Source organism: Parasteatoda tepidariorum, chromosome 9, assembly GCF_982258835.1.
Source record: "Parasteatoda tepidariorum strain Cologne lab strain chromosome 9, Ptep-v5.0, whole genome shotgun sequence".
NCBI lineage: Eukaryota > Metazoa > Arthropoda > Arachnida > Araneae > Theridiidae > Parasteatoda > Parasteatoda tepidariorum.
The window spans coordinates 67400142-67428043 of NC_141763.1; the positions used below are offsets into that span (position 1 = coordinate 67400142).

General features: G+C 27.4%; 1 long non-coding RNA gene across 2 annotated transcripts in view; it reads right to left on the minus strand.

Moving 5' to 3' along the window:
- Positions 1-27902, minus strand: part of LOC107437847 (uncharacterized) — a 339730-nt gene that overhangs the window by 52584 nt on the left and 259244 nt on the right. For both annotated transcript variants that reach the window (XR_015429297.1, XR_015429298.1), the window contains one exon: positions 21457-21502. This is a non-coding gene — a long non-coding RNA (uncharacterized LOC107437847). The remainder of the gene's footprint in view (positions 1-21456; positions 21503-27902) is intronic.

A 27902-nucleotide genomic window follows, 5' to 3' on the forward strand; every position in this document is an offset into this window, starting at 1 on the left:
ATTTATGATAAAATGGTTTTTACGGGTGATGCCCCCAAAGTGTTACTTCATACTGTAATTTGATTCCAAATTTTTTAATCGCGCTTTGTTTATGAACAACTTTAAAGTTAAAGTTAGTAAAAACAATTAAATTCCATCTCCTAGTTAATATTCATAAATAAAAAGACGAAGGAAAAATGAAAAAAATAATCACATGATCATAAAAATATCTGGAGAATCTATTTAAAGCTAATTCTATTTAACAATTCTACGAGGAAGTCCATTTTGAGAAATATATTCAGCAGCTCTGCTGTTTACAATATGTAATGATATCTGCACGCATGAGTGCCAATATCAGATATATTTATTTCAGCAATACAGCTTATGATATTTGAAGTAATAGTGGATTTCTTGACTAATGATCTTAATTCTTCTTTATTTCAATAATTGATCAATTTTTACCATAATCTAAGAAGAGAAAATATCTTCTCATTGTATGATTAATTACGCTTATTGTATTTCATTAACTATGAGTAATGATATTTTTATCTGTAGTAGGCATATTAGTATGAGTCATATTTAAAAAATAATCTTCTATTTTAATATCTATTAATCTAATGACAGACTAATGCTTGATTTTTCTGTTTCTTTCCATTAATGAGATGTTTTTTAAGTATGGAAATTTTATTAATGAAAACGTCTTAAGGATAATTAAGGAATATAATTTTTTTTGGTACATACAAAAATAGATTTTTAATCGAAATTATATGTTATGAAAGCAAGTTCAAGGCGAAAAAAATAATTATTTGATAAAAGTTGTGAAATATATTGTATTATATACATGGATTTATCTTTATATGTTCTCATACGTTTCCTTTTTAAAATCTTATAAAGAACTGCTACAGACAAATTTTATGATATTTATAATTGTTAGCTTTTTACTAACCATTATTTACTGGCATTGGGAAATTACATATTATTTTTTTTTTTATTAAATTCTGTATTTTCAATTTTTTAAAATATTATTTTAGTATGTAAAAGTCGAAAGACAGTACAAAATAATTTAATGATGGTTGAGATAGTTTTTTTTATGAAGAACAAAAGGAAAAAAAATATGGTCAAAACTACAAGAATAGGATAAAATTATCGTATTTCTGGCCTTATGGGATTACCGAAAAAATTCAATTTATAAAGAAGTGTTTGGTAATAATTTTGGTAAAATTAAGAAAAAAAGGCGAGTTTATAATATTTTATAAAATTTGGTAAACGTAGTAAAATTTGATAATTTTATCACGAGGTATAATTTTATCACCTTAGCGCGTGTCATAAATTTTTTTTTTTGGTTAAATTTACTTTTCAGCTTTTTATTTTTTACCAAGTGTTTCGCAATCAGAACTATAATTTTAAACACCAAAATTTACGATAAACCATTACCATATGAACAGAAAAATTACCAAATGAATTTTTTTAAAAACCTTATATTTTGATTCGATTAACCTATAAATTATGCTTTTTCTTAAAAAAAAAGAAAAAAAGAAAGAAAAGAAGAGAAATATTATTACTATACAAAGTGGAAATTTCACCAGTTTTTTTCCTCCCTCGGTTTAGTTAGGTTTTTTTGTTGATTCAGAATAAAAAAAAATGTGCTGGAATTAATTGTGTGCAAAAACGATCATAAAATTTTCGTCACAAATTAATATGATATTTTAGTGCGCTTAATATAAAAAAACTAATCATTTGGTTGAATTATTCTAAATCACTTCTAAAATTTTTAGATTTCACTACAGATTTATCACTGTTAGCTGTCATAGTTACATCAATAATTAGTCCAAAATATAAGCACAATTAAAAATGTGATTTCACTTTGTTCTAAAGAATTTTTAAATGAATTTTGAAATTTATTTTCTTCTTATACGTTAGAAACTAAAATTAAATATTAATGAAGGAAGCAACCGAAGGAAGTAAATTTTTTTTTGTAAATTTGGCTATGAAAGTGAACTCAAGATGTAACTATTCTTTAATAATATACTGAATATCATACAATAATTTATCTCAATTCGTATCAGTGCTCTTAAGATTCTTATTAAAATATTATGAAGCATTTCTATGAGCAATTTTCTGAGATGTATTCTTGTTAACCACACTGTTAGAAAATTCTCCGAAAAAATGCTTAAATAACAATTTATTTAATTTTTATTTTATAATGTTCAACCGAAACAGTCAAATAACCATAAAAAATGTTATCCAAGCAACTAATTGCGAAAAAAAAAATCGTTTTTTGACTATTTTCAGCAAATACGGTTTAATAACTAGAACTTTATCAGCGCCAACTAGGCCCACATTATGAAGACACTAAGTTCCACGCAGCTGGGTACTTACTGTAGCCGAGTGGGTTAATCTTTCAATCTCATGCCTGACTGTACTGAGGTTTGAGTCCCAGCTTCGGCAAATGAATAGTTTTCAGTATACTGCTCTCCCCTCCTGGTAACCCTGAACTATTAGGAAAGAAAACTCTCATTCACGCATAGACACCAGACCACTGAGTTACTTTGCACAAAAAACTAGTATTTGCAAATTCTCCCGATAGATGGCACTACCAGAAAAACTAATCACGCCGCATTCCACGGTTCATTTGGGAAAACACGACTCAACCACAACTTAACTCTTATGTTCATTACCTAACGGAAAGTCTAGCATAACCTAAATTCTATGTATAGTTAAATTTTATTCTTATGGTTCTTTACCCATATGAATTGTTAACGATTTTATTACCGTATAGTCGCGAAATGATCCTAACCGTAAACTTTATGGTTAATTGGATGGGCAGACTACTGCCAGTTATTTTACCGTAATTTTAGAATGAATATTCTAACGATGAATTTAATAACATTCCTATTTTAACAATTAATCATTATTTAGCCTTACTTCTTTTAAAATTGTCTTTTTAGCTTAAAGTATAAAGAAAGTAAAAATTTAATTACAGTTTATTTCGAAGACTTTTTAATACATTTTGAAACATTATCCTTCTTATGAGCCTTAAACAGTCATAAATAAAACTTATAGACTATTTCATTGGTGTAGAGAATAATAAACATCGGAGAGAAACAACTAAGTAAATTATAAAATTTAATCCAAAATTAATGAATGTTATTTTAAGGTCATGAAACCAAGTCCTGATAAAAGAAGTATTTAGCATTTAATGATAAACAGCGATTGACATTTGTAAGGTGACGTATGTTTCTTTTGAAAATATTATATTGCCTCTCAATAAACAATTTTTAAATGATAAAGCATTGTTTGCTATTCAATTAATATTCTTAACTTAATAACTAATAATTATTTATAATTGTATTATTAGTGCGAAATATATAAATAATGGCTCAAAATATAAGCTACCCATTGATTTTTGTACAAGACAGAACTGACTAGGGCGCTGTCTTAAAATTTCAGTGTTAAACTTCGCACTGGTTCATGTTCAATCATTATCGAGCTAACTATGAGGGGTTTTGTAGCTTTATTTACCTCTCATTTATTTACATCTCATACAATTGTGAACGACAAGGGAGATTTTCTATACGTACTTTTTTTTCTTCCGAAGCAAATTTCGTGAATTAGGTATAAAACAAGATGCATTCAAAAATGACCCTAAATCTACAATAATTAGCTTGGCATGAATTGCAAAATTAATTAATTCACAATTTATGCTTTAGTTTTAATAGTTTTACTACTTAGCAAACATAAAAGTCAACTATTTATTAAAATGCACCTACTAAGTCATGCCTATATAGTGTCACTTATTTAGTTAGTTAGTTAAAATATTAGATACTTAAAAACGATTTCTTTTTTTTTTCAAAATTAGTTAAAATTTTGTCGAAAGAACTCCCTCCAAAAATTAGTAATTTATCAAAAACTATTTACCTTAAATAGTATCCTAAAAAAAACAGCTTAATTACTGAAAACTCTTAAATAGAAATCTAAAAATGCAAATAAAATAATAAATAAATAAATAAAAGCTAAGAAATTAAGAAGAACCAAAAATGGCGAAGTTCAGCATTTAGAAATTATTTAGTTAAAAGAACTAAAAAGCAGTTCATGATTTTCAGTTTGACTAACTAAATTGCTGAGGTGAGGGGGAGGGAATAAAGAGATGGGTGGGTCGGCAGCTAGAATGGACCCCCCTTTTCTTTGCAACGGTTCTCAGAACACGAGATGCGTAATGAATCCAATAATTATGGTATTTAGTCGCTTTGGCGACTTGTTAATGGCAATATTGGCGTGCTGTGGTGATCTTCCGAAAAAACGGAACCCTGTAATTATTGAAGCTTTAATTACCTCCGACTCACAAATGAAAAGGAAAAATAAAAGTAAATGTATTTCTAAGAGTACGTGTGGGGGATGGTCAATTTTTCTTTTCTCAAAGGGATGCAGTACAAATTTATACTGTATCAATAGAATATTTGGTACAGTTTCTGTTTTAGTAATTTATTCGAAAAAAAAATTGCTTTTATTAAAAATTGGACAAGGCAACTGAAGTAAATTGCAATTATTGGCATAATTATTTTTAAATCATCCTGTGTAATAAAAATATTTTTTTTATTTAATAACTAAAATTTCTTTTATTATTATTATTTTTTTGTTGTTATTTTGTTTAATTGTATTTCTGAAAAGATATTAAAATTCATATTTAAAAATGGAAAACATTTTATGTTTTTATTTTTTATGCACTGAGAAAAAAAGTATGGTCATGACTACTATATTTAGGTAAAATTTAGCCTATTTCTGTTTCCATTGGAACACCGAAAAACCTGGTAATTTTTATAGAAGTGGTTCCTTAGTGATATTAGAAACATTAGCGATAGGATATGGTTTTTTAACATGTGATGAAGTTTGGTAAATGTAGTAGAATTCGGGAATTTTATCATAATACATTAAAGCATGGCATAAAAACTATTTATTCGCTTAAAGTTATTTCCCAGCTTTGTATTTTTTACTAAATGTTTGGTTATAAGAATTATAATTTTGAAAATTAGAATTTTCCGGTAAACCGTTATCATATGAACGAAAAAACTACCAAATGAGTAGTTTAAATGTTGTATATTTTGGTTTTAATTACCAGAATTGATTTTTTTTACTGCGCTGTACTGTACAGTAATACAGTACGAGGTAATTTTTCAGGAATTTTTTTTCTTCGTGTGCATTCATTACAAAATAAAATTATTCAATTTACACTTGAGTAATTTGATTTGTCAATTAGATTATTCAATTGCAAATTATTGTTAATAATATTTGCTAATTTTAGTAAAAAAGCCCAAAAATTGATTTATTTCGTTGAGTTTTTAAAATGAACTTTTTTTTACTTAATATCTCACGATTCTTTTATTTATTTGTTTACTACTCTTTTCCTTTTTCTTATTTATGTAAGAATAAATCCATGGTTATATAAAAAATGACATTCATATGAAACGTTGAAAAAGATAAGCAAAACTGTGACGAAAATTATAAGAAAAATTTACCATATAAAGAAAATATTTTTCAATAGTAATAAACTTTTATTATTAAAGTAGAAAAGGAGGACCTAGTAAGAAAATTTATGCTATTTAAAAAAACGTTAACGTGGTTGCTATTGTAATTGCTTCTATTTTGGAAAATTTTTGTAGTTTAATTTTACAGAAGGAAAATATTACTGAAATGGATAATTAAAGTGTAGTGTATTTGTATGCAAAAAGAAAAGAAATCTTTACTTGTTTATTTTTTTATTTTCAAAATCTTTAAAAAGTCACTTGTAGCACAAATGACTTCAATAAAAGAATTCTAGGCTTGCATTATATATGAGGGAACAAATGTAATTTAAGTAAGGGAAGGAAGAATTTAAATTAGAAAAAAACGTAATTTTTATTTGAATCGCAAGGAATTTTAGAAATATGAAATGCAGTAACAGTTTTAATTCCAAAAATGTCTTAAGATAAAAATTAAGTTAATGTCCTCAGTGGGAGGGGGGAAAGCAAGAAATAAGAACAGTTGCGTTATATGAACTATTGTTTTGATGTGCAGCCTGTCTTGTGAGAATTAAATTTTGAAAAAGAAGATTCTGCACAAAAGAAAATGATTAAAATTTATTGAAATAAAAATGTAAACTTATTATAAACTTATTCTTATATGTACGTCTGCTATCACGATTTATTAATATTTTATTTTATCTTTCTGATAATATTTATTTTCATAATAATTTATATTTGAAAAAAAATAAATTTTCCATATGGTTTTTGTTTAGAGCAATTTGTCTTCCAATAATTCATAAGTTTTAAATTATTATTTTTTGTTATAAAAATGACTTTGTCATTAAAACTATGGAGAAGAAAATTGTTCTCGAAAAAGTATATTTATTTCATTCGATTTAATGTGAAAATATTTGTTACAATGTGTATTCAGTTTGAGATTGTGCGCATAATTTCGCTCTAAAAAAAAAAATAGGTAAAGGACCGTTACATTTGGAAGGGTGAAAGGAGGTTCAAGAAATTGTGATAATTTGTAGCAAGGATAAGGAATAGGTTTGCAAGAAATGTGACATTAGGCATTTTGCTTAAAAAAACAAATTTTTCAAAACAACAAGTAAAATATTTTTACATCAATATAAGAACATAAATGGCCTCAAATATAAAATTAAAAACAAAAATAAAAGTCTATAAATTTACCGTGCGTTCCATTCTTCTGCATGGTGCCGAATGCTAGAGTCCCCGGAAATCGAAAAACGAAAAACTTGAAACTTTTCTAAATAGATGATTAAAAATAATACTAAAAATCATCTGGCCCAATAGTATAACAATATCCAACAGTATCCTGTCTGTTAATGAAGAAATTTTAAAAGGAAGATGGGAACGGCTCGGCCATATACTAAGAACAGATAGAAACAATCCTGCATAGGTTGCAAGCTCATTTGCGCCTGATGGAAAGAGAAAGAGAGGGAGACCAAGACTAATAGTGCAGAGATGTAATAAGGAAGATCTTGGTAGAACAGGATTAACTGGATGGGAAGAAGCGTGCTGCCTGGCCAAAGACAAAGGTGTATGGAGAAAAAGACTCGAGGCCTTATGTGCCAGCTCGGCAAAAGAGGATCAGTAAGTAAGTGCATAAATGAACTTATAGTTAAAGTTTAAAAATGAAATTTGAAACACGATATAAGAAGATACTTGTAGCGTAACTACCACTACCAAAATTAAACATCAATTCACTAAGACATGCTAACTTGAGACATGCTAACTTAAGACATGCTATTTTTAATACATGCTAACTTGATTCAATCACGAGTTACCTTTTGATAGATGAAGGTTGTCATGATCGATAACTCTGCCCCCACATACTCTTTAATAATGATTTTTCTTAAATTAATGATAAAATATGGTTTTATTACAATGCTCTGTTTTGCTTAAAATGCGGTTAAAATTGGTATCTTTCATTGTACCTTAGAGCATGTCATAAAAATCATTTATTCTGTAAAAATTACCTTTTAGTTTTCTATTTTTACAAAATGTGTTGTAATATGAACTATAATTTTGAAAACTAATTTTTTTGGTTAAAGCGTTACCATGCGAAATTACTTAATGAATAGTTTAAATACCCTATATTTTGGTTTTATTAATTAGAATTATGGTTTTTTTAATAAAAAATATCATAATCATACAAGTATAATTTTATTCGAATTTTTTTTCTCCGTATGTTTCACCAAATTAAAAATCGTTGATTGTTATTTTCTAAGTGTAGAAACTATGTGCTGCAAAAAGCATATTCTAAATCAGGAAAAGAATTCTGAAGAATGACGAAATGATTCATGGGTTTTAAAATGTGGATCCCTCCTCTTCGAAAAAAAAGAAAAAAAAAAAGAAAAGAAGCAGAGCTGTGCCTAATTCTTTTTTCATCAAACGGGTATTTCAATTAAAAAAGTTTGCCGGAATTCAATATAAATTAATAATTTTACAATAAATAGTAACAAATTAGTTAGTTATTCTTGCAATCATTCTGTGATTCGACTATTTCTTTCAAGCATGCTCTTTCATATATTTATTTTAATTACTTATTATCTTAAATATTCTAATTTTCTTTTATTTATTCATTTTCTTAATTATTTATTTCATTCACCATTTCTTATTTTATTCAATTTTATTTATTCACCATTCCTCTTTTTAACATACTTTGTATTGAACACAGAAACATACAGAATGAATTTCCAAATGTCAAGTTTCATTGAAAGTTTTAAAATACTCTTTTATATTAAAATATATAAAGCTTTTTATTTTCCTTTTGATTTTTATTATAAAATTTGTGTATTAAATAAAAAAAAATTCCTATTTAGATATTGCGGAGAAAAAAGGAAGATAAATCTATAATTATGAAAATAAAAAATAATATTAATATAAAATACTGAATTTGGAATAAATAGGCGCAGAAATAATTCATTTGGGGAAAAAAGATATATCTTCCCATTATGTGTAAAAAATAAAATGATTTGTAATAAAGTTATTTACTACTTTTTCTTGAAACAAGTAATGTAATAAAATTTTATTTTCCTATGAACAAAAATGAACATCAGAATGAAGTTTATAAGTTGATATAAAAACGCAAATATTTCAGTATTGTAATAAATAAAAACAGAAGAGTTCTGCAAATCATCGCACAAATTTGTATGAAAACTATATTGGTTTGCTTTCAATAATAGCAAAACTCATACTATTTCCCTAAACCTTTAAATGTATTTTAGGAAATTAGGTAAGATAAATTTAGCTCTTTAAAGACGGTATTAAATCTTAGTAGGTTTCGGAAGATAATATAGAAAATTACGAATATTCGAAATGAATAAGTAAATAAATTTTTTGTGATATTTGAAAATATTGAAATAGTTAGAAATAAAAATAAATGAACAAACAACGCATTTATATATTGGAACTGGGAAATTGATTTTTGCAGAAAAAGAGATTTACGATGACTAAATTTTAAAACGAATGCCTAATAAACAGACGAAAATTTTTATGAAAAACACAACAAAATGAGATAAATGTAATTTATATATTTTGAAACTAAGCAAATATTTTTATTATTAGTTTCATTGTAAATATTACTAAAGCAAATTTTAAGACATTTACAGATGTTTATTAAATGACTTAACACGTTTGAATATTTGAAATATTCTTATAAATTTTTTATTAAACTTAATGGGTATGACTTCTGTTTGCTGCAGCTCATCAACCCCGATGATTGCTTCGAAATAATTGTTGTTTCTTAACATAAAATAGTTTTTTATGTGAAAGTTTAAATTTTTTCTTCAAAACATATGTACTATAAAGAATTCTCTTTGCTTACGCTTGTGCCCCCCCCCTTCCCACGTCTACAATTCATTTTTGTTAAATTAAATGTTTATTTTGAGTCGAATTTGATAAGCAAATAATATGAACTATCTCATGTAATTCTATTTCTCGTATGATTCTATTAATATCTAGTAAACATAAATAAAATTAAATGTTTATTTTGAGTCGAATTTGATAAGCAAATAATATGAACTATCTCATGTAATTCTATTTCTCGTATGATTCTATTAATGTCTATTAGTAAACATAAATAAAATTAAATGTTTATTTTGAGTCGAATTTGATAAGCAAATAATATGAACTATCTCATGTAATTCCATTTCTCGTATGATTCTATTAATATCTATTAGTAAACATGAATAAAATTAAATGTTTATTTTGAGTCGAATTTGATAAGCAAATAATATGAACTATCTCATGTAATTCTATTTCTCTTATGATTCTATTAATATCTATTAGTAAACATAAATTATTTTTCTAAAAAATCATTTATTTTTAAAATAGCATTAAAAATCAAAGATATATCATTATAACAAATTATGTAAGTTTACAACTGTAATTAAATATTTTTGCTTACCAAACTCAATTTAGTGGGTCGGTAAAGTAAGTTTTACCTAGGGGACTAAGCACTGTGGGTGTAACGCTCAGCTGACCATCCAGCCGGAACATCTGCTCTTGCAACCCAGAGAACAAGATCAAGAAAACTGGGATGCACACAGTAGGCCTAGGCCCTCCATGGGCTGTTACGATACTGCGTTTAGCTTATCAAACAAGGTGATATATTAAATAGAATCTCTGTATGCATAACGTTGTGCGCCAAGCTAATTGTTAAGTTCTAAATCATTTAACTTATCGCTTTAAAGGTGATTTATAATAACATATTATCTAATTTACACCAAAAAAGCTATTATTTTAAAATGTTTAAAAAGTTTTGACACCAATTCAAATGACTTTATCATAAAATGTAACGTAATAAGGTAATATCATAGAATTATGTTATAATGAAGAAAAAATTTCTAGTTTTAAACTCTTCATTAAGAAAGCAATCAATAATAATAGCAGAGTAAATTAAGTTAAATAAATGTTACAGATAATGTTACAGGTAAATACCTTTAAATTTGAGATGCAAAAATATTTTACGGGAAAATAATAATTTTATGACTTTTATTAATTTTACGCTGAATGAAACCAAAAAATTTGGAAATTAATGTGAAAAAATTGGATCTTACCAATTCATTTTCCTTTAATGAAAATGTACCGACAACAATAAAAAACTGCGACACCACCGTTAGATTTTAATACATAGTTAGAAACAAAATGATTCCCAAATTAGAAAAAATCTTTTTTCTTCTTCCATAGCTCTACAGCCCTTTATGGGCCCTGGCTTGTTCCATTATTTTATTCCATATGGCCCTCTGTTTTGAAAATAATAACACTAAAAACGAATTATAACTTGTTGAGGAAACGTCATTTCGTTAAATTCGAAATAATTAGAATAGAATCCGTTAGAATTCGAACTCGTCACTCAAAGAATTTCGAAATACATGAAAAATGAGTCCACTGATTTATGACAAGTTACAGGGGAAATTGGGGATAATTAACACAAAGACAGTTATCAGAATTACATTTATTGACTAGTACAAGCTAGTACATTTATTGGCTAGTACATTATATATTGTACATTGAGGCAGCCAGTTTATATGTAAATAGCTATGAATGTCGAATTTTCCTCACTAGTTAAATATAGTTTAATCCTTTGAGACAGATGAATCACCAGGGTCCCTTTTATATATTTTTTCTGACTCTCGAATTCCAAGTAAAATATACATTTCGGTATTTTAAATAATCGTAATTATAAATATTATGGTATTAATTATAAAAAACTGTCACTATTCTAAAAATTTATCAATAATTGATTTGGTGAATTAACAAAATTTTAATGATGAATAACTATTTCTCTTAGATCTAAATAACTGAAAATTTGTAAAATTATCATATGGAAATGAGTCGCGTTTGGAAGATTTTACATTTTACACAGAAGAGGGCACTGTATTTTATGCCGCATTTCATAATCATAAATTATTAGAATGCTAAATATAATATTTTTCACTTATTTTGCCCCGAATTAATGAAAAAAGTATTAAAAATATGTTCAAAGCGTCAAAGAGATACACAATTTATAAACGCTTTTATTCAAAAACAATTATTTTTTTAATTTCTAGATTAAAAGTGTTTCTTTTTACTTTCAAAATTTTGACAAAATAATAAAAATTAAATTTATCAAAATTTTATAAAGTTATCAAATTTTAAAATTTTTTTAAAATTCTTATGAAATATTAAATTAGAAAAGCCCTCAAAAACTTGATTTTTTAACGTTTTTTTGTAGCTTCCAATATTTTGATTAACAATTTGTTTAATTAAGAAACTTATCAGATTATGTACTTATTTTACATTTAAAGTGGAACACAATTATTACAAATTATTCTAGACAGATATGATGAATATTATTTTAGATTTTTCGATATAATTCTTTGTTGTGTTTTTTAGATTGTGCAATATTTTTTTATTATTTTCAAATTAAAAAAAACTGAAACGAAAAATGTGATTAAATATGATCAGTAGGAAAATTTAAAAAAGAAAAACCTCTGAAAAGGGATAGTTAAAAAGAATTTTGCTATTAAGAAAAAAAATATTAAAATAAACATCCAATTATGATTTCCTTAAAGATTATTTAAAACTTAATTAACTAGAAATTCCCTGTAAAACTATTTTGCACCATCTGTTAAACAAAAAGAAGTAGTAAATAAAAACAGCTGTTGGAGCTACAAAGGATGTGGGGGAAGAGGAGAAATGCTAAAGTAAAAAATAATAATAATAAATAAATAAATAAAAATAGTATTGTTGCATATCGGTGAGTTTCCAACACATTAATATGTATGAAAGTATATTAGTTTTAGAACATTTTAAAAAGCGTTCAGACATAAAAATGAATTAAAAAAAATTACAAAAAAGTGATATTCATAAATTTAAGAAAAGTGCAGCTTTCTAATTACTTTTAACTTTCAAGTGCTTAATTTTTACCTTTATGAAAATAGCTTTGCACTTAATTAAACTTCATTTAATAATGGAACTTAAAATTTCATTATACTTTATTTTTTAATTTTATTAACTCTTACTTGTGTATTAGTAAAATTTTCGTGTTTCCCATTGAGAAAAAATACTTATTTAAATTTCTCATAAAATATTCTCAAGAAAAAAAAATATCCTGTCAGTTAATGAATAAAAATAAATCAAAATTAAAAAATATTTTTTTTCGAATAAATAGTATAAAAATATATATTTTTTAAATTACTTAAAATGCAATAACAAGAACTACCCTTCATCATCTTATAAACAAACGGAACTTAACTGTAGAAATTACTATTGAAGCTACAAAGAAGAGAGGGGTTAAGGCGCAGTGCTTGATCCAAAAAGTAATTTATTATTTAATTTTATTAATTATGCAATAATAAAATTTTTCTTTCCCCATTGAAGAAAAATACTAATTTAGATCTGTCATAAAATATTCTCGAGAAAAAAAAATCATACAAATTAATAATTAAAAAAAAATCGAAATTAGAAAATATTTTCTCCCCCCATAAAAAAAAAAGAAAACAAAGCAAAAGATTTCTTCTAAAATAACTTAAAATGCAATAGCAAGAAGTTCCCTTTTACACTACCTTTTACCATCTGTTAAACAAACGGAACTTAACTTCCTAACTGTAGAAATAACTGTTGAAGCGACAATGGAGAGGGGGAAAGAGGCGTAACGCTAGATTCCAAAAGTAAAACAACAGAAAACTTTCTGAGTATTTGGCGCTCTGAGGAAATCAAGAAGGATATACCATTTCCTTCGGTTTTCCTTAATTACTAGGGGGTCTAGAGCAATTTAGGCCGGCCTACCCACCTACCGAAGACCACAAGTGGATTTCGGCCGTTCAAACAACAATTAACGGGGGAGAAATTTTCCGCCGAAATCTTTCGAATGCTGGGTTTAATTACAGCAATTAGTTCGCGCCCGGTTCGTTCCAAGGTTTTTACTTTTTCTTTTTATTATTTATTTTCGTATTTTCTCAGAACTGATTCAGCCATAGTATTCCGAAACACATGTTCGGAAAAGGGGGATGAAATTGTTCTGGCATAGTTTTCCCGCGCCAAATGTATGTATGATGGCGACTAATTACCACGAAAGAGGGGGGGAAGGAGTACCTTTCTAAAGGACAAACTCAAGTTTAATTTTATGATAGAAAGAGAAAAAGCCAGACAATTTTCTAGCGTTTGAAGTGGTGGGTAGAGTGGGGGAATTTTCACTAATTACACTGTGGGGGTTAATTGCCAAAAATGGGCGTGTCTCATTTTCTTTTCATCATTTGCGTGCGATATTTGAGGCTCTTAATGACCGAAGTGTTCGAAAGAGTTCACGAGGGGTGGAGGTGAAAATGAAGAAGTTTTGTTTGATAAGTTATTCAAAATGTTGATACGTCGAGTTAATCACGCGAACATCGGGTAATAATTGAAGTTTATATTTGTATTGAAAAAAGTAATTATCTCGCAGAAATCAGAATGATTAATTGATGGTATATTTCGAAAAGAATAATAAAAGTTGTCTTTTAATTTTCTCACTTTTGCTTTCAAATCTATATATTGAGAAAAGTTATTTGTAGTTAGTATATCTACGAGTTTGTAGTTTCTAATTGTATGCTATTTAACTTTTTTTTTTATATATATATAAATTAATTAATTTATTTTTCTTATTTCATTGCGCCTCGTTGAAAGTTTTTAAAAATTATTCCAGTTATTAATGTTATTTATAAGTTTTAGAATTAGAACTTCAATGTATTTCCCTAAAATTATGCATCAAAATTTTTAACTGCAAAATAGCGATAAATTCAGAACAGTAAAATATCGATATTTTGCAGCTTGTAAACTGTCTATAAATTTAAAGTTCAGAAGAAGTTTTCTGAAGAAAAGAATTTGAAATTCTTTTCTAAAACACTTTTATTCTAGCGTTAATGAATTGATATAAAATAAATTCAGAACATTACTTTAAAATAAATAAAATTGTGCTACACACAATGGAAAAAATTTAAACCATCGAAAAAAATTTCCGATTAATAATGATAATACAAAATGATGACTTGAATTTGGAGATGTTGCTTTTATTTTTAGCACAAATAATAAAAAATATAAAATGGAAAAGCAAGAAAAATAGGAATACACAGAAAAATAGATAAGATCAATTTCAAGATAGGATAAAAAGTAAGTTGCGTTATAAAAAAGATAGGATCGATAGTATTTGTAAGATGAGATATTATATTATATATTATATATTAAAATAAGATATAATACATATAAGATAAGATAGGTAGAGAAAAGTATTGAATTTTATTTTAAATGGTATAAATTATTCTTCACCTTATGGAATTATCTTCAACTTATTTTTTAACTTCAGTCGTATATTAGGTTTTAGGTTTAGGTTTAGGTAGTCGTTATTAACACACTCGTATATTAGGTTTATGATAAAAAAAAATCACCGTTTTGTTTTGATTATGGTGACTAGGTACTAAATCATTCTTAATTTTGATTTTGAAGTTTGACTTGATTTTGAAGTTTGAAAGAAATATGAATATGGCAGTCGTGATTATTCATTAATTATGTGTATAAATTCTCATAAAAAGTTGATTAAATAAAAAATTTAAAAAATTTGCATTTTTTTACTGAATTTATAAGCACACAATTTTACTTCAAACATTTTTATTAAAATCGATTAAAATTTTGTACAAAACATTAAGTTCTAGTGTTTAAAAGTACTAATAAAGGCTAATTTTCAATTACAGAGCGGTATAATAAATTTGAAATATGAATGCGATAACTTTGCACCGATCGTTTTCTTTCTTTTTTTTCTTTTTTTCAAGATACAAATCTAATTTTTAAAGGGTATCTAGTAGAACATTTCTCATAACCTCCTAACTTTAATTAAAACTTTTGTGACCTTCAATTTCAGTCTTTGAAAATATAGTAGCTTGAAAAATGTTAAAAGAAAGGCTGATTTTTTATTATCGGTCGGCATAATCGCTTTGAAGTACAAATGCCATAACTTTATAGCGATTGTTTTCACAAATTTCATGTTTCCTAAAGGGTATCTTATAGAAGAGTTCCTATGACCCCCAAAACATTTTTAAAAAAAGGGGGTAACGTTACATTCACCTTCGCAGCTAGGTAGCGACGAAATTCCAGGCTATAAAAACCCCCTTCTACCTTTTCTTCACACCCGCACCCCTTTCAATACCACCTTTCCTTCACCCCTTTGAGGCCCTGGAGAGGAGCGGAATATAGCACCTGTCTCACTTCTTTACAACCCTTTATTTTTTTTCCCTGCTACTGAATACTGATACAGCTCAACCCCTCTTTCTTCACCCTGACCCACACAGGGAAAGAGGGTTGTCAACCCTTTCAGTTTTGAACAGATGGAGATCGGGTGGAAATTTTTTGTTCAGCAGGAATTAGGTTTGACTTTTCGTGAAGTTCAAAGACTTAAAATTCGAAAAAGATCGAAAAGTTAACCTTTCGGGTTGTAAAGTATTTCCGTATTATACTACTGAGCTGTGGTTTTAAGCTAAGATATTTCTATGTTCTAATGTAGAACCGTATTACAGGGTGTTATGTCGGTCACAGAGTTTGGTTATTTCTGTCTTAGAATATTAGGTTTAGATATAGAGCTTGATTTTTAATGTGTTACAGTATAATGCTAAGATATAAAGTTTGGTTACTTCTGTTTTGGAATATTAGGTTTAGATATAGAGCTTGATTTTTAATGTATTACAATATAATGCTACGATATAAATTTTGGTTATATCTGTATTAGAATATTAAGGTTAGATGCAGAACTTGGTTTTTAGTGTGTCACAATATAATGCTAAGCTATAAAGCTTGGTTACCTCTGTATTAGAATATTAGGTTTAGATATAGAGCTTGATTTTTAATGTATTACAATATAATGCTACGATATAAATTTTGGTTATATCTGTATTAGAATATTAAGGTTAGATGCAGAACTTGGTTTTTAGTGTGTCACAATATAATGCTAAGCTATAAAGCTTGGTTACCTCTGTATTAGAATATTAGGTTTAGATATAGAGCTTGATTTTTAATGTATTACAATATAATGCTACGATATAAATTTTGGTTATATCTGTATTAGAATATTAAGGTTAGATGCAGAACTTGGTTTTTAGTGTGTCACAATATAATCCTAAGCTATAAAGCTTGGTTACCTCTGTATTAGAATATTAGGTTTAGATATAGAGCTTGATTTTTAATGTATTACAATATAATGATACGATATAAATTTTGGTTATATCTGTATTAAGATATTAAAGTTAGATGTAGATCTTGGGTTTTAGTGTATTACGCAATATAATGCTAAGATATAAAGCTTGGTTACTTCTGTATTAGAATATTAGGTTTAGATATCGAGCGTGATTTTTAGTGTTTTACAATATACTGCTACGATATGAATTTTTGTTACGTCTGTATTAGAATATTAAGGTTAGATATAGGGCTTGGCTTTTCGTGTATTACACAATATAATGCTAAGATATAAAGCTTGGTTATTTCTGTCTTAGAATATTCGGTTTAGATATGGACCTTGATTTTTAATGCATTGCAATATAATGCTACAATAGAAATTTTGGTTGTTTCTATATTAGAATATCAGGGTTAGATATAGAGCTTGGTTTTTAGTGTATTTCACAATGTAATGCTAAGATATAATGCTTGGTTACTTCTGTATTAGAATATTAGGTTTAGATATAGAGCTTGATTTTTAATGTATTACAATATAATGTTACGATATAAAGCTTGGTTACTTCTGTATTAGAATATTAGGTTTAGATATAGAGCTTGATTTTTAATGTATTACAATATAATGCTACGATATAAATTTTGGTTATATCTGTATTAAGATATTAAGGTTAGATGTAGATCTTGGTTTTTAGTGTACTACGCAATATAATGCTAAGATATAAAGTTTGGTTACTTCTGTATTAGAATGTTAGGTTTAGATATCGAGCGTGATTTTTAATGTATTACAATATTTTAATGTATTACAATATACTGCTACGATATGAATTTTAGTTATATCTGTATTAGAATATTAGGGTTAGATATAGGGCTTGGTTTTTAGTGTATTACACAATATAATGCTAAGATATAAAGCTTGGTTATTTATGTCTTAGAATATTCGGTTTAGATATAGAGCTTGATTTTTAATGTATTACAATACAATGCTACGATATAAATTTTGGTTATTTCTGTATAAGAATATTGAGGTTTGGATTCTTGCTTGATTTGGAAGAGCTTGATTTTTACCGCATTACAATATAATGCTACGATATAAATTTTGGTTATTACTGTATTAGGATATTAGGGTTAGATATAGAGCTTGACTTTTAGTGTATTACTGTATAATGCTAAAATATAAAGTTTGGTTATTTTTGTCTTACAATATTAGGTTTAGATATAGAGGTTGATTTTCAGTGTATTTCAATGTAATTATAAATCATCTGGCTTTGTTATTTTTGTCTTACAACGCATAAGATGCAGCTTAGACGTGAAGGAGAAAAAAGTAAAATAAAACTAAAAATAATTATTCTTCAGCGTTTTTAAAACTTTTATTATACAGAAACCATTGTACCAATTTCTATCAAATTTTGAATTCTGCTTTTAAAATTGCATAGTTTAAAAGGATGTAAAACTTTGTAAACCTTACAATTCAAACTTTTTTTAATCTTTATTCAACCTCGATCACAACTAAATTGATTTTTTCGAACTATTTAGGTAACATGTTAAAAATGAAAATTCGAACACAGCATTGAAAATTATTCCAGTATTTAGTTATTACATTAGGCACTACAAGTTATTATTATTATTATTTTTTGTTTTTGTTTTGAGAAATAAAATGACGAAATATATTTTTTCAATTTTGATGAAACTTGTTCCTCGAAGAAGTGACGATAGTCATATCATCACTTTGACGAAATTTTTGCTGTTAGTATATACTAGGAAACGGTTTCGTCAAAAAAGAAGAAAGTTTCACGATAATCGAGTATCCATTTTTTACAGAGTGTTTTACGAAGTCTCTGGAGTCACATGAAGTGATGCCTTTTTACGAATAATATGCTATTTTCAAAACTGATCTCAGTTCAACAGTTACTAATGACTGTTAGATCAAGTTCAGCTAATCTTTAGCCTACGCCCACTGTTTTTTTCTCTCCAGAAAATGGCGCTAAACGTCAATATGGAGAAAAGCCACAGTTTTTTAAAAACGAAAAGCGTTTGTGGTCTAATTTTTTAATACTTAAAATTTTCAATGCTGCATTTACTCCAATGCTGTATTATTTGAGCTCATAAAAACTTGCTAAAAATGGGAATACGGCATTGATTTTGCTTAATTTTCACCTAGGTGGGAAAATGTCACCAAATTGCCGATATTTAAAAGAGTTACAGAACTTTTAAAATATATTACTTACTTGTCCGTTCTGAAGACCAGATGATTCTTTACAGTAAGATCGCAAACAGTGTATAAAATTATAGCTTAGCGTCAAGTGTAAGGCACTTAAACTGTGGTTTTTTCATTTTCCTTGGTGAAAGAGCTTCGAAAAACCATGTTAAATGATTGCTAGGAATCGTTAGACTTCGTCAAATAAAAGCTTGAAAGAAAGAAATGTAGGCAACTATCTTTATTACCCAATGTCAATATAGTATCTTTAAAGCTCGTTTGCTTGAACTGCTCTGTGCTGTAGAAGAGGAAAAAGAAGAAAACAAAGAAGAAGAATATAAGGAAAATAGTATCTCGTTCAAAAATATGACACAACTCATTTGATGTTAAATAAGTTAAAAATGCGATTTAGGACTTATAATATTTATTTTTGAAACAATTATTTTTATTGATTAATTTAGCTAACGAAAACTAATTTAATTTAATTATAACTAATTTTTGCATCGAAAACTAATTTTTTGCTGCAAAGCATTAAATTGGAAGTTATTTAAGTATTTTATTAGTAACTTTATTACCTTATCGGTGAAGAAAGAATCATAATTAAAGTATTTTTTTATTATTACACTCTTTGAGAAACGTACTGGATCAAATACCATAAATTTTGTAGCTATACATGCAACATCATGATGAGAATAGTATAAAAAATTTGGCTGTTAAGAGAAAATTTTTGTGAAACTGATAAGGGGGATTTGAAAGAAAAATAGTAAAAAGAAAACTCCAGCAAAAAGTAGTTTTAACGTAAAGAAAATTAATATTATGAGCAAAAGGATACTTAAATTCAATGAATTTAGAAAATAATAATAAATGTTTTCATAAACTATTTCTCTCTTTAAAAGATAAATTTTACTTGAATAAAGTTAGAACAATGTGTAAAGAATACCGATAATGACACACAAACAACGAAGATTCCTTTTTTTCCACCGCATCACCCCAAATTGCTGTCAGAGGTTTGAGTTTTCTTCTGCATAAACCATTGAACTCTACATCTAAGCTACCGACCTAGATTTCTGGAATTTCTTCCACATTTTTAAAATTTATAATAATTTATTTAATGCACATTAGTTTTTCTGTTTTTCCAAATGTTTAGGAATTCCCGAGTTCTCAGCCTATCTATCTCTGAACCATTCTTTTTCTTAACTGTGTTTGACGGTTTTATTTCCCAAACTTATAGTTCAGTCTTCTTTTTTTTTCTTGTATTTATTTATAATTTTTCTTTCTGTATCTCAGTAGTTTGACATCAAAGAAGGCATTTTATTACCAAAACTACTGCACGTCAGTCTATGTTATATTATTTCTGCTCTTTTCCTTTTGCTTTAACTTTATTTACATACACCAGAAAGTTAGCAATATGTTTTTTTTCGGATTTATTTATTAAGTATAGGTTCTCAAATTTAGTTTATTCCAGAAATTAACAAGAGCAATTAATAAGAAGCTTATTTAAATAGTTCGAAACACTAAATATATTCTATTACTATGACGACCATTATGTTTTTTATTGTGTTCTATACGATAATATTACGCGATTTTTATACGTGTGGCTATTTAGATATTTTTAATAACTTTTAAACTTCCCGCCACTGAGTGAGGAGAAAAAGAAAGACTAAGATGTGAAGAAATGAAATGTATCAACATATGTACATTATGTAGATTCCTTAATTTCTTCACATCTTATGAATGAATGAATGTACATTAATGAATGAGAATCGGCAAATGAAAGAAAGAAAGAGGTTCGAATACCCACGATGGCTTGTCGATACGAATTTTGCTTCCAGCTCGCAACAATCGTAGGGCTGACATAAAATATCCCCAGTGATGGACGCATCATGGGATAGAACCTTCTTGCCGTCGGGCTAACCATGAGAGGTTTAGGTGATTTTCCTCTCCATGTAAAGCAATTACTGGTTAGTTCCATCAAAAATACTCTATTAAGGTAGTTTGTCCCAATGCTTGATCTAGAAGTTTCATTATCTTCTGAAATGGGTTCAAAATTACGAGGCTACAGAGTTAAACCTTGATAGTCGTAAACTCAGAATTGGGTCAGTTGTTTAGCGCCGGTTATAAAACAAAATAAAAGAAAGAAAAAAAAGAGTGCATCTGTAAATCAAAAATCAATGAATTTCTATGTCAGTAAATCGGCGTCTTAGTAAATGGACAAATCAATAAAACGACGAATCAGTAAAAAACGCAAATCAGGTAATTCCTGCTTTTGTGACTAAGTGAACTAATTTATAAATAGATTAAATATTTTTTTATAGGCTTAAATTTGTGATTAAGCAAGCACTCGACAACTACATTTTACTTAATGTTTCATAAAAACATTTTAATATACTTCTTAACTCCAAGAATGTGTTTCCCATTGTTTGAAGTTAATGACTTAGATATTAACTAGAATTTGGTCCGGTAGGTATTTAGTGGCCTTCTGTTTTTCAATAATTTTGCATACTTTATAAATTAAATTTTTTTTTAAAAAAAGGAAACGCTTATTGCTGTTTTTTAAGAAAAGAAAATGAAAAAACTTCTTACCTTTCTTTTGTTTTGCATTTTTCTACGGTTCTTCAAAAATTTCCTTCTAAAAATGAGTTTAAAATAAAAGTTAGTTTTGAGTTTAAAAATAGAAAAAAATAAAATATTTAACTTTCAAAAATAATAATGAACTGGAGCAGTTATAACTAAACTTTAGGATAGAAATTTTAACGATTAAATGAAACAATATGAGTTAAAAGATAATAAAATGAAACATTGAAGTTAAAAAAAAAAAATTATTTGTAGCTTAATTTGTAGCATTAATTTGCAGCTTAAAAAAATAAGGGATAGAGCTTTTAGAGGTAAAAGTTGGAAAACTGAGAATGACAGAAGCAATAGAATTGTGTTTTTAATTTTAAAATACTTCAATTAAAAATTTTTTTCCCCCACAGATGAATTTTTAAGAAATCTATTAGTGAAGCTCTAAGTATTCAGGAGCTTATGAAAACTGGGCTATACACTTGGTTGGCTACAAAAATATTAGACAATGAAGGAATTAGAAAAATTTGTTATTTGAATTCGCCAGCCTTTTAAGCAGATAAGTACTGCTATTTTAACAAAAAAATTCAGTTATTATGGCAAAAAATTTTGTTACATTAACAAAAAACTCTGTTATTTTAACAAGAAAAAAAACGTAATAAAAAACTAGACCAGCATTGTGGTCGGTGCGACTCTAGAGCAGGATTATCTTGACCAATCAGCGCCAGGATACGAACCCGGGTAACCTTCTCAAGCACTCTCCAGTTTTTCGATGCAGCTCTAACACTTCGTTATGAAGAGAAATTTTATACTGTCTGTATCTTGAACTTTTCATTTATTGAAATCATATTAGGGTGTAAAAACGTTTAAAACTACAGCGGCCCACCCTTTTAAAAATGTCTAGTAATTTAAGTTACTGAAAAAGTATACCAAAAGGCAGATAAAAATTAGGCAGAGTATCAAGGCTAATCTTAATTTTATGTATATGACGGCATAAAATGAATGCTGAAAAGCAAGAATAAGTTTGGAAAATAATCATATAATGATTTTAAAAAGAAAACAAAGTTTCTTACGGTAAGCAAAACTGTATGGCCAAAACTATACTTTGAATTGGCAGTTTCAATCCGTGTAGGCTGCTTTATGAAAAACTGTTTTAAACTGTCAAATATGCAAGAAAAGTCTGTTTAAAAAAAAAGAGATTTTTTTTAGCGTGAAGGTAGTGATTAAAAACAGAAAAAACCTGCATTTATCTTTAAAACGTTTTTTTTCTGTAAAAATATGCTGTTATTTTTCGTAGAATTTACACTTATTTTTTACAGTGAATGTTTGCAGGGGAAAAAGATCTTTCATATGTGTAACAATGACCGACCGGCCTGTGTTGAGGTTAGGGAACTACCCTTGCATCAGAAAGGCTCTGGGTTTGAATCCCGGGCAAGACATGGAAGTTCTTTCCTTCTCTCTGTCCTTACAGTGGAAGCAACGTTGGCCCACCTAATATAGTGCCCCTGAAAGAGTGGCCAACAAATCTCCCCTTCAGATGCCTGTATGGCGTAGGTCATTCCTCAAGCGGGCATTGGAGAAAAAAAATGTGTAACAACTGTAACTCAAGTCAAATCTATACCAAACACCTTTTGAATTGTGTGGGTCTTGACTGGAACGGCATAAACTCTAGTCCTCTTCTTGTATTCCTTTTTTTTTTTTTTTTTTTTGTGAAGATTATTGCGCTTCTGGACTTGGTCTAGTCAGCAGCTGGACCACGTGGATTGAATAAACAATAAAAGTAATGTTTGCTGGATAGTATTAGACATGATGTGGTACTATTGATATAAAACATAGATTTTGCGGAATAGTGATTTTCGAGAGAAGTTATCTATTATAACAAACACAAATACCATTTATACATTTTTAAAATTTAAATAAGTCAGCCAGGAATGCTCACTAAAGAGTCATTGAATGCAATGATGAAGGGTTCGATCCTCGGTGGCGTCACCTAGTTTCAGATCGGTAGGAACCAGCTTGTATGGAAAGTAATGTAAGCAGTACTTATCCCAATGCAGCAGTGCTTATCCTATTGGTCACAAAATCATGGAACATTCTTTTCCAGGAGCCTCTGGTCCACAGTGAAATGTACGTTTCCATTTTTTTTAAGAATAAGACTTTGCAATGTCGTTACGTTTTAAAACATTTTGAAGCGTGGACCATAATGTTACAAATTCGCTGCAACCTTAATATGATGGCCTGTTGAACCATAATATCGTGCTTGTTACATACAATTTTAAAGCACTAAGTCAGCTTTAACCTAAACAAGATTTAAATTAACACTTTATAAGACTGTAGCAAATTTGCGTGATATTATGGTTAAATATATAAATATTTCGGCTAAATATATCGATATTATGGTTAAAGATATCGATATTACGGTTGCATAAATAAATAAATTTCATTTATTGATTATCCTGTTTTGCATGTTATAATTTTATTTGTACAGGATAATGATAATTTATCATCATTATTTGCTTTTAACTTATATCGCCGATATCGATATTACGACTCAGCCTTGAATCTTGATTATCCTGATTTGAATCTTCAAAATAATTTATCTTAGATAATAATAACGTATCATCTTTCTTCACTTTTAACCACCTTATATTAAATAATAAATAAATAAAAAAAAGTTGACGATTATTTACTCCATAAAGAATTCAATATAATAGTTTTTCTCCTAACTAGGCGTCAATTCCTCGAAATATTTATTTAGTTTTGATGTGAAGTAGCACTCCATAATATCTTATTAAAAAAAAATCCATTTTTATTAAAATTGGGGGGGGGGGGGGAACTCCCTGATATGATCATCAGCACGAAGGCAAAATTATTCATGAAATCCGGGACCAAACTGTAACAAACTAACGGTTTAAATCAGCAATTTAAAAAATATCCTTTACAACTTGACGTTTAAGATCCCACATGCAACTTTAAACACGCAAATTACTATTAAAAGTTCCGTTTTTATCAACAAAACAGGAAGCATTGTAAAATTAAAATATAATTTTACGCCTAAAAAGTGCGAATACGATTTCAAACTGCACCTAGATCCGTAAACGGTATTTAACTCCACGTAACATAGATAGAAAATATATCACCTGTTTCCTCCATATATCTAGTTAAAGATGGGATATTTTCTTCCGGTGGGGACATCTTAACATGTAGGCGACCCATACTGCACCCGGATTCTCTTAACCGGAAAGGTCAATCGCAATTTCCGGTGAGATTTTAAATAGCGGAAATCAAAGTAGTGTGACAGAGACAATAGTTGGGAGTAGGTAATTTGACCGGATCTTGGACAATTATAGACACGTAAAGGAATGTAAGCAGCTGTCTATTTAAGTTCAGACGCAGCAGATAATAATACACGAAAAGTAATGAATTTGTACAGAAACAATGAGTAATATAAGTAATTATTCCTCTTTAATGTATATACAGTCTTTTCCAATCAAAAATACAGACAATAAGGTGTTTTTAAAAAGTAATGGTCAATTTAAATCTTTTAGCAAAGTTGGAACAGATTCATTTGGTGTTTAATGATAAAACTTGAATTATTTCTGGCAATTGACATCATTATTTACTTTTTTTTAAATTTAAAGTCAGACTTTTATAGGATAATTTTTTTCCAGTAAAGTTATGTCATATTTTTTGGATTGAAATTGATTTATGAAGAGAAATTTATTCATCTTGTTGATATGATTTTTAAAACCATTCTCTTTTTTTTTGTGAGAAGTTAGGATGAATTTTCAAAATTTTTTCTACTGAAAGGAATTGGCACAGACTTCGTGAGAAAAAAAAACTATGATAAAATAACCATACAGGGTGATAATGATATTTCTGGTAATGAAAACTGGTTCTGGTTCCATTCGTATCGTAACTGTTTTCCAGAAATAGTTTTTTTTTTCTAAGTAAGTATTAACAGAGTGCACAAATTGTTTGTTTTTGTAAATTTACAGATAAGCATGAGAAATTTTAATTCAAGGTTTTTCATTTCATGTGTAGCCTTACATTAAATAAAAAAAAACTATGAGTGAATAAGTAATTAGGTTCCAAACATATGTGATACGCTTCATTTCAAATAAATATTCCATACAGAAAGTAATATTGTAGTTTCAGATTGAATTTGATCATAGTTTTCTATGAATACCCATAAAAATGAAAAAAAAACTATTATTTATAAAATAACAGAAGAGTACAAAGAGAAAAAAATTCTGAATAAATTTATATAGTATATGGTAATTACATTTCTTGTAAAAAAAACAACAACATGGAAAACAAGTGAAAACAACAACAATGAACAGATAACAGCAACAAAGACAACAACAATGAAACCTTTCGGTTTCAATTTCTTAAACGGAACTTAAGTCATTCATTTGGAAATTTTTTGTTTACACGATAACGGCTTACCGGATTTATTTAGTTTTTTAAATTTAAGTTATAGTCTTGTTAAGTTATAGTTATAGTCTACCCATTTAGTAAAAAATACAAAACTGAAAAGTAAATTTTACCGAATAAATAGTTTTCACGCCGTGTTCTTAAGTATTCTGAAAAAAAAAAACTCTCAAATTTTATCACATTTACCAAATTTTATCACACAATATAAAATCATATTCTATTTTAAATTTTATCAAAATCATTATTACAACTCTTCTGCAAAATTTACTGCGCTTTTTGGGGTTACCATAGAGCCAGAAACACGGTATATATTTTCCCATATTCTGGTAGTTTTGACCATATTTTTTTTTCTCAGCGTGCGCTTATAAATGCCTTAAAAGTACACTTAGCGTGCACAGAAAATAGTTCCCTAGTATTGGCCTTTTTTCTTGATCCCACGCAAACCTTTACAATTATATATATATATATATATATATATATATATATATATATATATATATATATATATATATATATATATATATATATATATATATATATATATATATATATATATATATATATATATATATATATATATATATATATATATATATATATATATATATATATATATATATATATATATATATATATATATATATATATATATATATATATATATATATATATATATATATATATATATATATATATGTATAAGGTCAAAATATAGAGGGAAAATGGAAATATTAGCACTCCTTTTTGCTTGCGGAAACGTGTGAGCTGATGAGGAGATTATATCTTTCCCCCCCGGATTTTTATGATATTTATTTAATTTTTCTTTAAATATTATTTTATTTTATTTTAATAATTTTTCTTCTTATCTTTTAATTATTCTGTAATATTTTCCATCTTTTCTCTATATTTTGAACTTATTTTATGAGTTCTATATACTTGCAACTTCGTTCATGTGTTTGTGTGTGTGCTGATCTTAAATATAAAAAAAACTTTATTTTCTGAGAATACTTGAATCCAGTCAGAAAATAACAATCATTTAAAATTTTAAATTTAAATATTCGAAATTGAATTTTTTTTAAAAATAATTAACGCCTGACAACTGGTGAACCAGTATACCAGAACCAGTTTACAGTATCGTAACATTCTGTAAAGAATGTTACGATAGAATATTAAAAAAAAGTTAAAAATCTAAATGAAGTTAACGTGTACGAGTTTTCAATAAAATATAAATAATTGTTTCCTTTCTGAAAATCTTCAGAAAATAATATTTATTTAAAATTTTATATATGCTCTGATTAGACTATTCTTAATAGACTCTAAACTATACGGTAAAGTTTACCATGTTTTTAGCTCTATGAGAACACTTAAAAGCCTGGTAATGTCTACCGAAGTGATATGGAAGTGACTTTTTTTCAAATTAACGATAAAATATGGCTTTATCATACGTTATAAAATTTGGTAACTATAGTAGAATTTGGTAGTTCTATCACACCACCTTATAGCATAAGATAAAAGCCATTTATTCGGTTAAGTTTACAATTCAATTTTGTATTTTATGCTTAATGTATGATATTAAGATCTATAATCTTGAAAAGCTGAATTACCGATAAATCGTTACCATATGATCAGAAAATTATCTAATGAATGGTTTAAATACCACATATATTGGTTTTTAAAACAATTTGTTTTTTGATCAGAATTTATTACCATGGAGTGCGTTAATTCTACCGGAATTTATTTCTCCGTGCATGCTCCCTCTTTACTTTTAAGTCATTATTTATAAGCAATAATATAAAAGAAATAATGTAACGAAAAATAATATAAATGAAATAATATAACGAAAAATAATATAAATGAAATAATATAACGAAAAATAATATAAAATAAATTAATTTTAAGATGTAATATATAAATGTTAATGGAACATACCTTCAAATTAGGGATAAATTAATGATTTACCTTTCAATGCCGTTATAACGATGAGTAATTTTACACGAGTGACAACCAAATATATGTGAATCTTTCTTGTA